The sequence below is a fragment of the Lipotes vexillifer genome, unplaced genomic scaffold (assembly GCF_000442215.2).
Source record: "Lipotes vexillifer unplaced genomic scaffold, Lipotes_vexillifer_v1.1 scaffold1634, whole genome shotgun sequence".
In the NCBI taxonomy this organism is placed as follows: domain Eukaryota; kingdom Metazoa; phylum Chordata; class Mammalia; order Artiodactyla; family Lipotidae; genus Lipotes; species Lipotes vexillifer.
The window spans coordinates 425,898-439,254 of NW_006771542.1; the positions used below are offsets into that span (position 1 = coordinate 425,898).

The 13,357-nt window shown below is 39.8% G+C and overlaps 1 protein-coding gene across 1 annotated transcript in view; it reads left to right on the plus strand.

Annotated features, from left to right (window-relative positions):
- CEP164 (centrosomal protein 164) overlaps positions 1–13,357 on the plus strand; it is a 71,238-nt gene that overhangs the window by 10,633 nt on the left and 47,248 nt on the right. The gene's annotated exons all lie outside the window — the stretch shown is intronic.

Here is a 13,357-nt window from a genome sequence, read left to right on the forward strand (position 1 = left end):
CTTGATGGTTCATGGAGGGTTTCAGCAGGGATACCCAGGGTCCCAGGATCTAAGCTGCCGCCCTGCGTCAGCATCCGTTTTGGACACACGGAGGAGGTGTCATTTTTATCCTTTGCAGACTGAGATGGAGAGTGACAACACTGGGACCTCCTCAGTGTGTCCAGAGTGGATGCTGGTGCTGGAGAGGTTTGAGTGAGGCTACACAGACTGGCAGCGCTTTCCGTCTCCTTTGACAGCCCAGCCCTGAATTTGTGTGACTTGTGCATGAATGGGTTCCTGTTTCCAGTTTCAGTTTGCGCTCTTTGAACTGTGAGAGCAGACACTCGCTCAGCTTATCTCAGGGGATCAGAGGTTGATGGTGAGGAAACAGACTGGCCAAGGCGGGGCGGCCACCGCCTTCCCCCCGACCCTCCCCACGCCAGGACTCCCAATCCCGGGGGCGCTGCTCTGTCCTCACCACCTGCACGGAGCTCTCTCCACGTGGCCTCCTTACGGTCGGTGCCCCGAGTTTACTTCCTACTGTAGTGTGGGATTTCCTGTTTCTCCCAAACTAGCCCCCAGATATCTTGGGGTGGGGGGTCGTCTTTTCTGCTGGGATTGTGCAATTTTGTGTACAAGGTATAATTATCCTGTTCTTCCCTGAACCACTTAATGCGTTGGCCATACTTCAAAATGACTGCAGTCGTAGCTTTACTTATCCCCGCCGCAGGGTCCTAATCCTTCCAGCTTCTCCTCGCATGACGGGCTCCCTGTTCTCTGGATCTTTTTAGCCGCCTTTCCTTGGACCTTCTCCAGGTCATGACATCTTTCTTCTACTAAAGCCATCAGCACTGCACCCAGTATTCCAGGTGCTGAGGACTCACGGTTGTGTTTATAGGAAAAGTTTGTAAGATAGTGGTTTCTGTTTGGTTTGCAACATCCACCCTGATAGCCACATTTGCCTTATCATTAATCTCTTTATTCTTTATGTTTTTAAATCTGTATATATCTGTGCTGTTCTGCTTTTGGATACATTTTCTAATTAAAAACCACACGAGAAATGTAATCAGAATAATACCTTAATGTGCACATAATAAATAAATGGCTGCAGTGATGTGAAAAGGAAAAAGGGTGATGGAAGGAAGGAACTGTCATCGGCTGTGGCCCAGCTGTGTGCCAGGGTCATGCCAGCGGCCCTCATGTACCTGCTGGTGGTAGTTAACACTGCCTCATCCCGTAAGGAGAGCATGAACTATTTCTCACTTTTTAAAGTAAGTCATTGAAAGTTATGTATATGTGTCTTCTTTCATCCTTACTCCCAGTCCCATGAGTAATTGCTGTTAGTTGGGGAATTCCTTCGAAGTCTGGATTCTCTCTTCTCTTCCATTAATATGTTTGTCTACCTTTACACCAATACTGTACTGTCTTTTTTTTTTTTTTTTGCAGGTAGAAAAAAATCACAAATTTATTACATACATACATAGACATATATAAAAATACAGGCAGATACAAACAGAGATCTTACAGCTTTGCTTTTAAATTTTAGCCATGAGACAGGAATGATAATGCAAAACTCACTAGTTTATAAAGAACAGTTGGATGCAAATTGTGTTTCTGGTGAATGGTATTAGTTACCGTGAATTGCTCAGATGGCTTAAACTTTTTACTTATATCTGCGTAAGAGATTTGGTTTTTCATAGGCCAAGTTTTTAAAATACGCTTTCCTTTTTTAATTTTCCTACTTCTTTTTTTTTGTCTTTATACTTTTAATTGGTATTTTTTGAATAACATAATTTAAGTTTTAATGATGTCCAGTTTATCGACTTTTCAAATATGATTAATGCTTTGTGTCCTGTTTAAGAAATGTTTGCCTATTCCAAAGTCATGAAGATATTCTGTCTCGTTTTCCCCCCCCCACAACTCACACACACACACACACACACACACACACACACACACACACACACACACACAGTGTTTTATTTTTACAAGAGATAAATAAACTGACACCAAGCATTGTAAATGGATGACCACAACAAAAGCAACAATGATTGCAATTACCAAACACGAAACACACTCATACTATGTCATAATATTGACATTCAGTCCAGGAATCCTCCACTGTAACAGCTCCTTTTCTTTGCAGTGAAAATTGATTTGTATATTTTTTGCCTCTGTGTCCTTGTGGGATTTTTTTTTAAAATTCAAACAGAAAGTCACAAAAATTATAATCATCCTCATCAGTTCACTCAGTCCCATGTAATTAATTTTATTTTTCATCTTGATCTTTTGTTAGCACTTTTATGAGTTCATCAGTTTTCCGTTAGAGTTCTGAAAATGCTTATTCATTCAGTTCAGCAGTATAGTCACTTACCAGAAACCTGTACTTGTCAGAGACTTTTCCATGAATTCCTTGAAGATGAAACCCTTTTATAGGAACATTTTTGCAAAAGCATCAGAGTACACCCAGAACGGTCTGTAAATGATAAAAGACTTAAAAATGACCACGGTTAAAGATTTGATGAAAGTTCATAATAATGCAATTGACAAGGAAATTTAGTTACTTCTGAGGTATACATTTTAAAGTAATAACTAGAATTATGACTTATAACATTATACCAGAACATATAAGATTTTTAGAAATTTCATGTAATGTCTGAAACATTTATATTAACATATTTCCATACAGATAACCCAAAGAAAGTTTAGTTTTAGTTGTTTTTTTGGTTTGTTTTTGTATACTGCTGGTTCTTATTAGTCATCAGTTTTATACACATCAGTGTATACATGTCAATCCCAATTGCCCAATTCATCACACCACCATCCCCACCCCACCGCGGTTTTCCCCCCTTGGTGTCCATATGTTTGTTATCTATATCTGTGTCTCAACTTCTGCCCTGAGAACTGGTTCATCTGTACCATTTTTCTAGGTTCCACATATATGCGTTAATATACGATATTTGTTTTTTGCTTTCTGACTTACTTCACTCTGTATGACAGTCTCTAGATCCATCCACATCTCGATAAATGACTCAATTTCATTCCTTTTTATGGCTGAGCAATATTCCACTGTATATATGTACTACAACTTCTTTATCCATTCGTCTGTTGAAGGGCATTTAGGTTGCTTCCATGACCTGGCTATTGTAAACAGTGCTGCAATGAACATTGGAGTGCATGTGTCTTTTTGAATTATGGTTTTCTCTGGGTATATGCCCAGTAGTGGGATTGCTGGGTCATATGGTAATTCTATTTTTAGTTTTTTAAGGAACCTCCATACTGTTCTCCACAGTGGCTGTATCAATTTACATTCCCACCAACAGTGCAGGAGGGTTCCCTTTTCCAGCATTTGTTTCCCTCTCCAGCATTTGTTGTTTGTAGATTTTTCTGCTGATGCCCATTCTAACTGGTGTGAGGTGATACCTCGTTGTAGTTTTGATTTGCATTTCTCTAATAATTAGTGATGTTGAGCAGCTTTTCATGTGCTTCTTGGCCATCTGTATGTCTCCTTTGGAGAAATGTCTATTTAGGTCTTCTGCCCATTTTTGGATTGGGTTGTTTGTTTCTTTAATATTGAGCTGCATGAACTGTTTATATATTTTGGAGATTAATCCTTTGTCCATTGATTTGTTTGTGAATATTTTCTCCCATTCTGAGGGTTGTCTTTTCATCTTGTTTATGGTTTCCTTTGCTGTGCAAAAGCTTTAGAGTTTCATTAGGTCCCATTTGTTTATTTTTGTTTTTATTTCCATTACTCTAGGAAGTGGATCAAAAAAGATCTTCCTGTGATTTATGCCAAAGAGTGTTTTTCCTATGTTTTCCTCTAAGAGTTTTATAGTGTCCGGTCTTACATTTAGGTCTCGAATCCATTTTGAGTTTATTTTTGTGTATGGTGTTAGGGAGTGTTCTAATTTCATTCTTTTACATGTAGCTGTCCAGTTTTCCCAGCACCACTTATTGAAGAGACTGTCTTTTCTCCATTGTATATCTTTGCCTCCTTTGTCAGAGATTAGTTGACCATAGGTGTGTGGGTTTATCTCTGGGCTTTCTATCCTGTTCCACTGATGTATGTTTCTGTTTTTGTGCCAGTACCACATTGTCTTGATTACTGTAGCTTTGTAGTATAGTCTGAAGTCAGGGAGTCTGATTCCTCCAGCTCCGTTTTTTTTCCCTCAAGACTGCTTTGGCTATTTGGGGTCTTTTGTGTCTCCATACAAATTTTGAGATGATTTGTTCTAGTTCCTTAAAAAATGCCATTGGTAATTTGATAGGGATTGCATTGAATCTGTAGGTTGCTTTGGGTAGTAGTGTCATTTTCACAATATTGATTCTTCCAATCCAAGAACATGGTATATCTTTCCATCTGTTGGTATCATCTTTAATTTCTTTCATCAGTGTCTTATAGTTTTCTGCATACAGGTCTTTTGTTTCCCTAGGTAGGTTTATTCCTAGGTATTTTATTCTTTTTGTTGCAGTGGTAAATGGGAGTGTTTCCATAATTTATTTTTCAGATTTTTCATCATTAGTGTATAGGAATGCAAGAGGTTTCTGTGCCTTAATTTTGTATCTTGCAACTTTACCAAATTCATTGATTAGCTCTAGAGTTTTCTGGTGGCATTTTTAGGATTCTCTATGTATAGTATCATGTCATTTGCAGACAGTGACAGTTTTACTTCTTCTTTTCCAGTCTGTATTCCTTTTATTTCCTTTTCTTCTCTGATTGCCGTGGCTAGGACTTCCAAAACTATGTTGAATAATAGTGGTGAGAGTGGATATCCTTGTCTTGTTCTTCATCTTAGAGGAAATGCTTTCAGTTTTTCACCATTGAGAATGTTTGCTGTGGGTTTGTCGTATATGGCCTTTATTATGTTGAGGTAGGTTCCCTCTATGCCCACTTTCTGGAGAGTTTTTTTTATCATAAATGGGTGTTGGATTTTGTCAAAAGGTTTTTCTGCATCTATTGAGATGATCATGTGGTTTTTCTTCTTCAGTTTGTCAGTATGGTGGATCACATTGATTGATTTGCTTATATTGAAGAATCTTTGCATCCCTGGGATAAATCCCACTTGATCATGGTGTATGATCCTTTTAATGTGTTGTTGGATTGTGTTTGCTAGTATTTTGTTGAGGATTTTTGTATCTATATTCATCAGTGATATTGGTCTGTAACTTTCTTTTTCTGTAGTAGCTTTGTCTGGTTTTGGTATCAGGGTGATGGTGGCCTCATAGAATGAGTTTGGGAGTGTACCTTCCTCTGCAATGTTTTGGAATAGTTTGAGAAGGATGGATGTTAGCTCTTCTCTAAATGTTTGATAGAATTAACCTGTGAAGCCATCTGGTTCTGGACTTTTGTTTGTTGCAAGATTTTCAATCACCGTTTCAATTTCATTACTTGTGATTGGTCTGTTCATATTTTCTATTTCTTCCTGGTTCAGTCTTGGAAGGTTATACCTTTCTAAGAATTTGTCCATTTCTTCCAGGTTGTCCATTTTATTGGCATAGAGTTGCTTGTAGTAATCTCACATGATTTTTAATTAATTAATTTATTTTTGGCTGTGTTGGGTCTTCGTTTCTGTGTGAGGGCTTTCTCCAGTTGCGGCAAGCGGAGGCCACTCTTCATCGTGGTGTGCGGGCCTCTCACTGTCGCAGCCTCTCCCGTTGTGGAGCACAGGCTCCAGACGCGCAGGCTCAGTAGTTGTGGCTCACGGGCTTAGTTGCTCCACGGCATGTGGGATCTTCCCAGACCAGGACTCAAACCCGTGTCCCCTGCATTGGCAGGCAGATTATTAACCACTGTGCCACCAGGGAAGCCCTCTCATGATCTTTTGTATTTCTGCAGTGTCAGTTATTACTTCTCCTTTTTCATTTCTAATTTTATTGATTTGAGTCCTCTCCCTCTTTTTCTTGATCAGTCTAGCTAATGGTTTATCAATTTTGTTTATCTTCTCAAAGAACCAGCTTTTAGTTTTATTGATCTTTGCTATTGTTTTCTTTGTTTCTATTTCATTTATTTCTGCTCTGATCTTGATGATTTCTTTCCTTCTGCTAACTTTGGGTTTTGTTTGTTCTTCTTTCTCTAGTTCCTTTAGGTGTAAAGTTAGATTGTTTACTTGAGATTTTTCTTGTTTCTTGAGGTAGGCTTGTATAGCTCTAAACTTCCCTCTTAGAACTGCTTTTGCTGCATCCCATAGGTTTTGGATCATTGTGTTTTCATTGTCATTTGTCTGTAGGTATTTTTTGATTTCCTCTTTGATTTCTTCAGTGATCTCTTGGTTATTTAGTAACGTATTGTTTAGCCTCCATGTGTTTGTGTTTTTTACCTTTTTTTCCCCTGTAATTCATTTCTAATCTCATAGCGTTGCGATCAGAAAAGATGCTTGATGTGATTTCAATTTTCTTAAATTTACTGTGGCCTGATTTGTGACCTAATATGTGATCTGTCTTGGAGAATGTTCCGTGCGCACTTGAGAAGAAAGTGTAATCTGTTGTTTTTGGATGGAGTGTCCTATAAATATCGATTAAATCTATCCGGTATATTGTGTCATTTAAAGCTTCTGTTTCCTTATGTATTTTCATTTTGGGTGATCTGTCCATTGGTGTAAGTGAGGTATTAAAGTCCCCCACTGTTATTGTGTTACTGTTGATTTCCTCTTTTATAGCTGTTAGCAGATGCCTTAGGTATTGAGGTGCTCCTATGTTGGGTGCATATATATTTATAATTGTTGTATCTTCTTCTTGGATTGATCCCTTGATCATTATGTCGTGTCCTTCCTTGTCTCTTGTAACATTCTTTATTTTAAATTCTATTTTATCTGATATGAGTATAGCTACTCCAGCTTTCTTTTGATTTCCATTTGCATGGGTTATCTTTCTCCATCCCCTCACTTTCAGTCTGTATGTGTCCCTAGGTCTGAAGTGGGTCTCTTGTAGACAGAATATATATGGATCTTGTTTTTGTATCCATTCAGCAAGCCTGTGTCTTTTGGTTGGAGCATTTAATCCATTCACGTTTAAGGTGATTATCGATATGTATGTTCCTATCACCATTTTCTTAATTGTTTTGGGTTTGTTTTTGTAGATCCTTTTCTTCTCTTGTATTTCCCACTTAGAGAAGTTCCTTTAGCATTTGTTGTAGAGCGCTGAATTCTCTTAGCCTTTGCTTGTCTGTAAAGCTTTTGATTTCTCCATTGAATCTGAATGAGATCCCTCCCGGGTAGAGTAATCTTGGTTGTAGGTTCTTCCCTTTCATCACTTTAAGTGTATCATGCCACTCCCTTCTGGCTTGTGGAGTTTCTGCTGAGAAATCAGCTGGTAACCTCATGGGAGTTCCCTTGTATGCCATTTGTCATTTTTTTCCTTGTTGCTTTCAGTAATTTTTCTTTGTCTTTAATTTTTGCCAATTTGATTACTATGTGTCTCGGCATGTTTCTCCTTGGGTTTATCCTGTATTGGACTTGCTGCACTTCCTGGACTTGGGTGGCTGTTTCCTTTCCCATGTTAAGGAACTTTTCGACTATAATCTCTTCAAATATTTCCTGTGGTCCTTTCTCTCTCTCTTCTCCTTCTGGGACCCCTATAATGTGAATGTTGTTGCGTTTAATGTTGTCCCAGAGGTCTCTTAGGCTGTCTTCATTTCTTTTCATTCTTTTTTCTTTATTCTGTTCTGCAGCAGTGAATTCCACCATTCTGTCTTCCAGGTGACTTATCCGTCCTTCTGCCTCAGTTATTCTGCTATTGATTCCTTCTAGTTTATTTTAGTTATTGTATTGTTCATCTCTGTTTGTTTGTTCTTTAATTCTTCTAGGTCTTTGTTAAACATTTCTTGCATCTTCTCGGATCTTTGCCTCCATTGTTTCCGAGTTCCTGGATCATCTTCACTATCATTATTCTGAATTCTTTTTCTGTAAGGTTGCCTATCTCCACTTCATTTAGTTGTTTTTCTGGGGTTTTATCTTGTTCCTTCATCTGGTACATAGACCTCTGCCTTTTCATCTTGTCTGTCTTTCTGTGAATGTGGTTTTTGTTCCACAGGCTGCAGGAATGTAGTTCTTCTTGCTTCTGCTCTCTGCCCTCTGGTGGATGAGGCTATCTAAGAGGCTTGATGGGAGGGACTGCTGGTGGGTAGAGCTTACTGTTGCTCTGGTGGGCAGAGCTCAGTAAAACTTTAATCCACTTTACTGTTGATGGGTGGGGCTGGGTTCCCTCCCTGTTGGTTGTTTTGCCTGAGGCAACCCAACACTGGAGCCTACCTGGGCTCTTTGGTGGGGCTAATGACAGACTCTGGGAGAGCTCAGGTCAAGGAGTACTTCCCAGAACTTCTGCTGCCAGTGTCCTTGTCCCCATGGTGAGCCACCACCACCCCCCACCTCTGCCGGAGACCCTCCAACACTAGCAGGTAGGTCTGGTTCGCCTCTGCAGGAGACCCTCCAACACTAGCAGGTAGGTCTGGTTCAGTCTCCCCTGGGGTCACAGCTCCTTCCCCTGGGTCCCTGTGCACACATTACTTTGTGTGTGCCCTCCAAGAGTGGAGTCTCTGTTTCCCCGAGGCTTGTCGAAGTCCTGCAATCAAATCCCACTAGTCTTCAAAGACTGATTCTTTAGGAATTCCTCCTCCCGTTGCCGGACCCCCAGGTTGGGAAGCCTGACGTGGGGCTCAGAACCTTCACTCCAGTAGGTGGACTTCTGTGGTATAAGTGGTCTGTGAGTCACCCACCCAGCAGTTATGGGATTTGATTTTACTGTGATTGCGCCCCTCCTACTGTCTCATTGTGGCTTCTCCTTTGTCTTTGGATGTGGGGTACCTTTTTTGGTGGGTTCCAGTGTCTTCCTGTCGATGATTGTCCAGCAGCTAGTTGTGATTCTGGTGTTCTCGCAAGAGGGAGTGAGAGCACGTCCTTCTACTCCGCCATCTTGGTTCCTCCCCCCACCCCGTACCATACTGTCTTGACTACTGTAGCTTTATTATAAATATTGAAATCATTTAGGGTAAGTGCTGGGAATTGTTCTCCATTTTCAAAGTTGTATTCTAGGTCCCTTGCGTTTCCATATGAATTTTAGAATCAGTTTGTCATTTTCTACAAAAAAAATCCTCTTAGTATTTTGATTGGAATTACATTGAATCTATAAATCAGTTCGGGAGAATTGACATTTTAAACAATATTGAATCTTCTAACCCATGAACACAGTCTGTCTCCATTTATTCAGTATTTAGGTTTTCTTTCTTTTTTTTTTTTGCGGTATGCGGGCCTCTTGTGGCCTCTCCCGTTGCGGAGCACAGGCTCCTGACGCGCAGGCTCAGCGGCCATGGCTCATGAGGCCAGCCGCTCTGCGGCATGTGGGATCTTCCCAGACCAGGGCACGAACCCGTGTCCCCTGCATCGGCAGGCGGACTCAACCACTGCGCCACCAGGGAAGCTCTTAGGTTTTCTTTAATATCACTAAGAATTCTTTTATAGTTGTTTTTTTTTTTTTGCGGTATGCGGGCCTCTCACTGTTGTGGCCTCTCCCGTTGCGGAGCACAGGCTCCGGACACACAGGCTCAATGGTCATGGCACACGGGCCTAGCCGCTTCGCGGCATGTGGGATCTTCCCGGACCGGGGCACAAACCCATGTCCCCTGCATCAGCATGCGGACTCTCAATCACTGCGCCACCAGAGAAGCCCATCTTTCATAGTTTTTAGTGTACACATCTTGCTCATATTTTGTCACATTTATCTCTCTTTTTTTGATGCTTCTGTAAATGCTATCTTTTATTTATTTATTTGTTTTTATGTTATTGAAGTACAGTTGATTTACAATGTTGTGTTCATTTCTGCTGTACAGCAGAGTGATTCAGTTATAAATACATATACATTCTTTTCATATTCTTTTCCATTATGGTTTTTTTTGAAATGTCAATTTCCAATTGTTGATTGCCTTCATATAAAAATAAAATTGGTTTTTGTATACTGACCTTGTAGCCTGCAACCTTGCTAAACTTACTTATGTCAGTTCTAGTACCTTTTTTGTAGATTCTATAGGGTTTTCTACATAGATGGTGTATCTTCTGGGAATAAAGACATTTTTTCATCTTCCTTTCTAACCTGGATACCTTATATTTCTATTTCTTGCCTTACTGCACTGACTGGAACCTCCAGAACAATTGAATAGAAGTGGTGACAATGGACATTTTGGCCTTGTTCCTGATCTTAAGGGGAAGCATTCAGTCTTTCACCATTAAGTATGCTGTTAGGTGATGTTAACTGTAGGGTTTTCTAAATGCCATTTGTCAGGATGAGGAAGTTCCCTTGTATTCCTAGCTTGCTGAGAGTTTAAATCCGAAATGGATGTTGGATTTTATCAAATATTTTTTTCTGTATCTATTGATAGAATCATATGATTTTTCTATGTTGGTCTGTTAATATGGTCCATTATATTGATTGGTTTTCAAATGTTAGACCGACCTAACATTCCTGGGGTAAACTCTGCTTGGTAATGATTATATATTATTGGATTTGATTTTTTTTTTATTTTGTTAAGTACCTTTGCTCCAAAATGATAGCTTGAATACGATGAGATGGATAGAGTTGGGTATTTTTTAAATTACTGATTTCCAATTTTATTTGTTCATTATATCTATTCTTTGTTACATGTTGAGAGTTCTTTTTGTTCAATAAATGATCCTGTTTATGTAAATGTTCTATGTGTGCTTGATAAGAATGTAGTCTCTCATTTTTGGATACAGCGTTCTTTTTTTTTAAAATTAATTAATTAATTTGGTGCACCGGGTCTTAGTTGCAGCCTGTGGGCTGCTTAGTTGCAGCAGGCGGGCTCCTTAGTTGTGGCATGTGAACTCTTAGTTGCGGCATGCATGTGGGATTTGGTTCCCTGATCAGGGATCGAACCCAGGCCTCCTGCATTGGGAGCGCGGAGGCTTATCCACTGCGCCACCAGGGAAGTCCCCAGGGTTCTTTTTTTTATTAAAGTATAGTTGATTTACCATTTTGTGTTAGTTTCTGGTGTGCAGCAGAGTGATTCAGTTTTATATATACATACACACACACATACACACACACATACATATATATAAGAATATATGATGAACCTAGGACAGGACAGGAATAAAGACGCAGACTTAGAGAATGGACTTGAGGGCATGGAGAGGGGGAAGGGTAAGCTGGGACAAAGTGAGAGAGTAGCATTGACATATGTCACTACCAAATGTAAAATAGATAGCTAGTGGGAAGCAGCTGCATAGCACAGGGAGATCAGCTTGGTGCTTTGTGACCACCTAGAGGGGTGGGATAGGGAGGGTGGGAGGGAGGTGCAAGAGGGAGGGGATATGGGGATATATGCATACATACAGCTGATTCGCTTTGTTATACAGCAGAAGCTAACACAGCATTGTAAAGCAATTATACTCCAATAAAGATGTTAAAAAAATATATTCTTTTTCATAATCTTTTCCATTATAGTTTATTACAGGATGTTGAATATAGTTCCCTGTGCTATACAGTAGGACCTTGTTTTTCACATATAGTAGTTTGTATCTGCTAATTCCAAACTCCTGATTTTTCCTTGCCTCATCCCTTTCCCCTTTGGTAACCATAAGTTTATTTTCTGAGTCTGTGAGTCCGTTTCTGTTTTTGGATACAGGGTTCTTAAATGTCCTTTATATCAAGCATGCTAAATGTGTTTATCTTCCTGTGTCCTGAGTAATTGTTGTCTGGTCTCACTCTTTTTTTTTGTATTTTTTTTTTGGCTCTACTGTGTGGCTTGTGGGATCTTAGTTTCCCGACCAGAAATTGAACCTGGGCCCCAGCAGTGAAAGCTCTGAGTCCTTCCCAGGGAAATCCCTGGTCTCACTCTTTTTTTTAAATTTAAATTTTATTTATTTATTTTTGTCTGCCTTGGGTCTTCGTTGCGGTGCGCGGGCTGCTCATTGCAGTGGCTTCTCTTGTTGCAGAGCACGGGCTCTAGGCGCACAGGCTTCAGTAGTTGTGGCACGCGGGCTCTAGAGTGCAGGCTCAGTAGTTGTGTTGCACGGGATTAGTTGCTCCGAGCATGTGGGATCTTTCGGACCAGGACTCGAACCCGTGTCGCCTGCATTGGCAGGCGGATTCTTAACCATTGTGCTACCAGGGAAGTCCCTGGTCTCACACTTGAATAGTGGTTTAGTTGAGTACAGATTTGTCAGCAGCTGTTTGACAATACTGTATACCATTATCTTCTGACCACTGGTTTTGCTAGTAAGACATGTTTTTTGGTTTCATTAGTTCCTTTGTAGGTAATCAACTTTTCCCCCCTCTGGTTGTTTTTATTATTTTGTTTTTAATCTCTGGTGTTCTGTAATTTCACAACAGTGTGTCTAGGTGTGGATTCATTGTTATTTACTGTGTATAGGAATTGGAGTGCTTCCTTACTCTGAGGACTCGTATCTCTCTTAAATTTTGGAAAATTCTCAACCATTATCAGTTTCTTTTCCACACCTCTTACTGGAAGTATATTGGACCTTATTATTTGATCCTCCATGTCTCTTAACTTCTGTTTCATATTTGAAAAATCACTTTATAATTTCCTTTAGCATATTTATTTCCCAATTCACTATTTGTTTCTTCTTCTGCATCAGATCTGGTTGTTTTTCATTTTGAATCTAATGACTACCAGTTCCTTCAAGTTCTCTTATGTTCTTTTCAATATGTCTAGGTTTTTTTAGAGTTCTGTTCTTTCATTATGGATTCTATTCCTTTATCCCTACAATAATTTTAAATATTGTTATTTTTAGTCTTCTTTTGATTGTTCTACTCTCTCAGCTCTTCTTTTCATTGTGTTAACTGATTTTCCCTCATGGTGAAATGTTTCCTCACGTTTCCTCTGTAATTAGTTATTGTGCATTTTGTGAATTCATCTTCTGCAGAGGTTATTTTCTGTGAGTGTCTCATTCCTAGGTTGTTGAGTGGCTTTACAATGGTTTCTGCCAAGGAGTTTTCAGTGGTTTAGGACTAAATTTTTCCATTAATTTCCTGACTTGGGATTCCCTTACCACATTTTGGACTATACAGCTACATGTGTCTTGGGGTTTCAGTTTTTCATTAAATTTTATTTTTCCCACCTAGAACCTGGAGTGGGTGACATGCTTCCTTGCTTCTTCCATGACCTAGGTCCTTTTATTCATGGAGGGAACAGCCCGAAGGGCCCCAGATACACCTAGGGTCTCATTTCCAGTTCCTAAATTCATGAAGGCCTAAGGCCACATTTTGTTCTAAACTGGCATTAAAACCCAAGTTCCACAGGCCTATATCCAGGTCAGATACCAGTTTTGACCTGTCAGTTCATGCACTTATTATTTAGGTTTCATGTTTTCTTTTTGTTTCGGGCACCTGAGAATTTCTCTTTCCC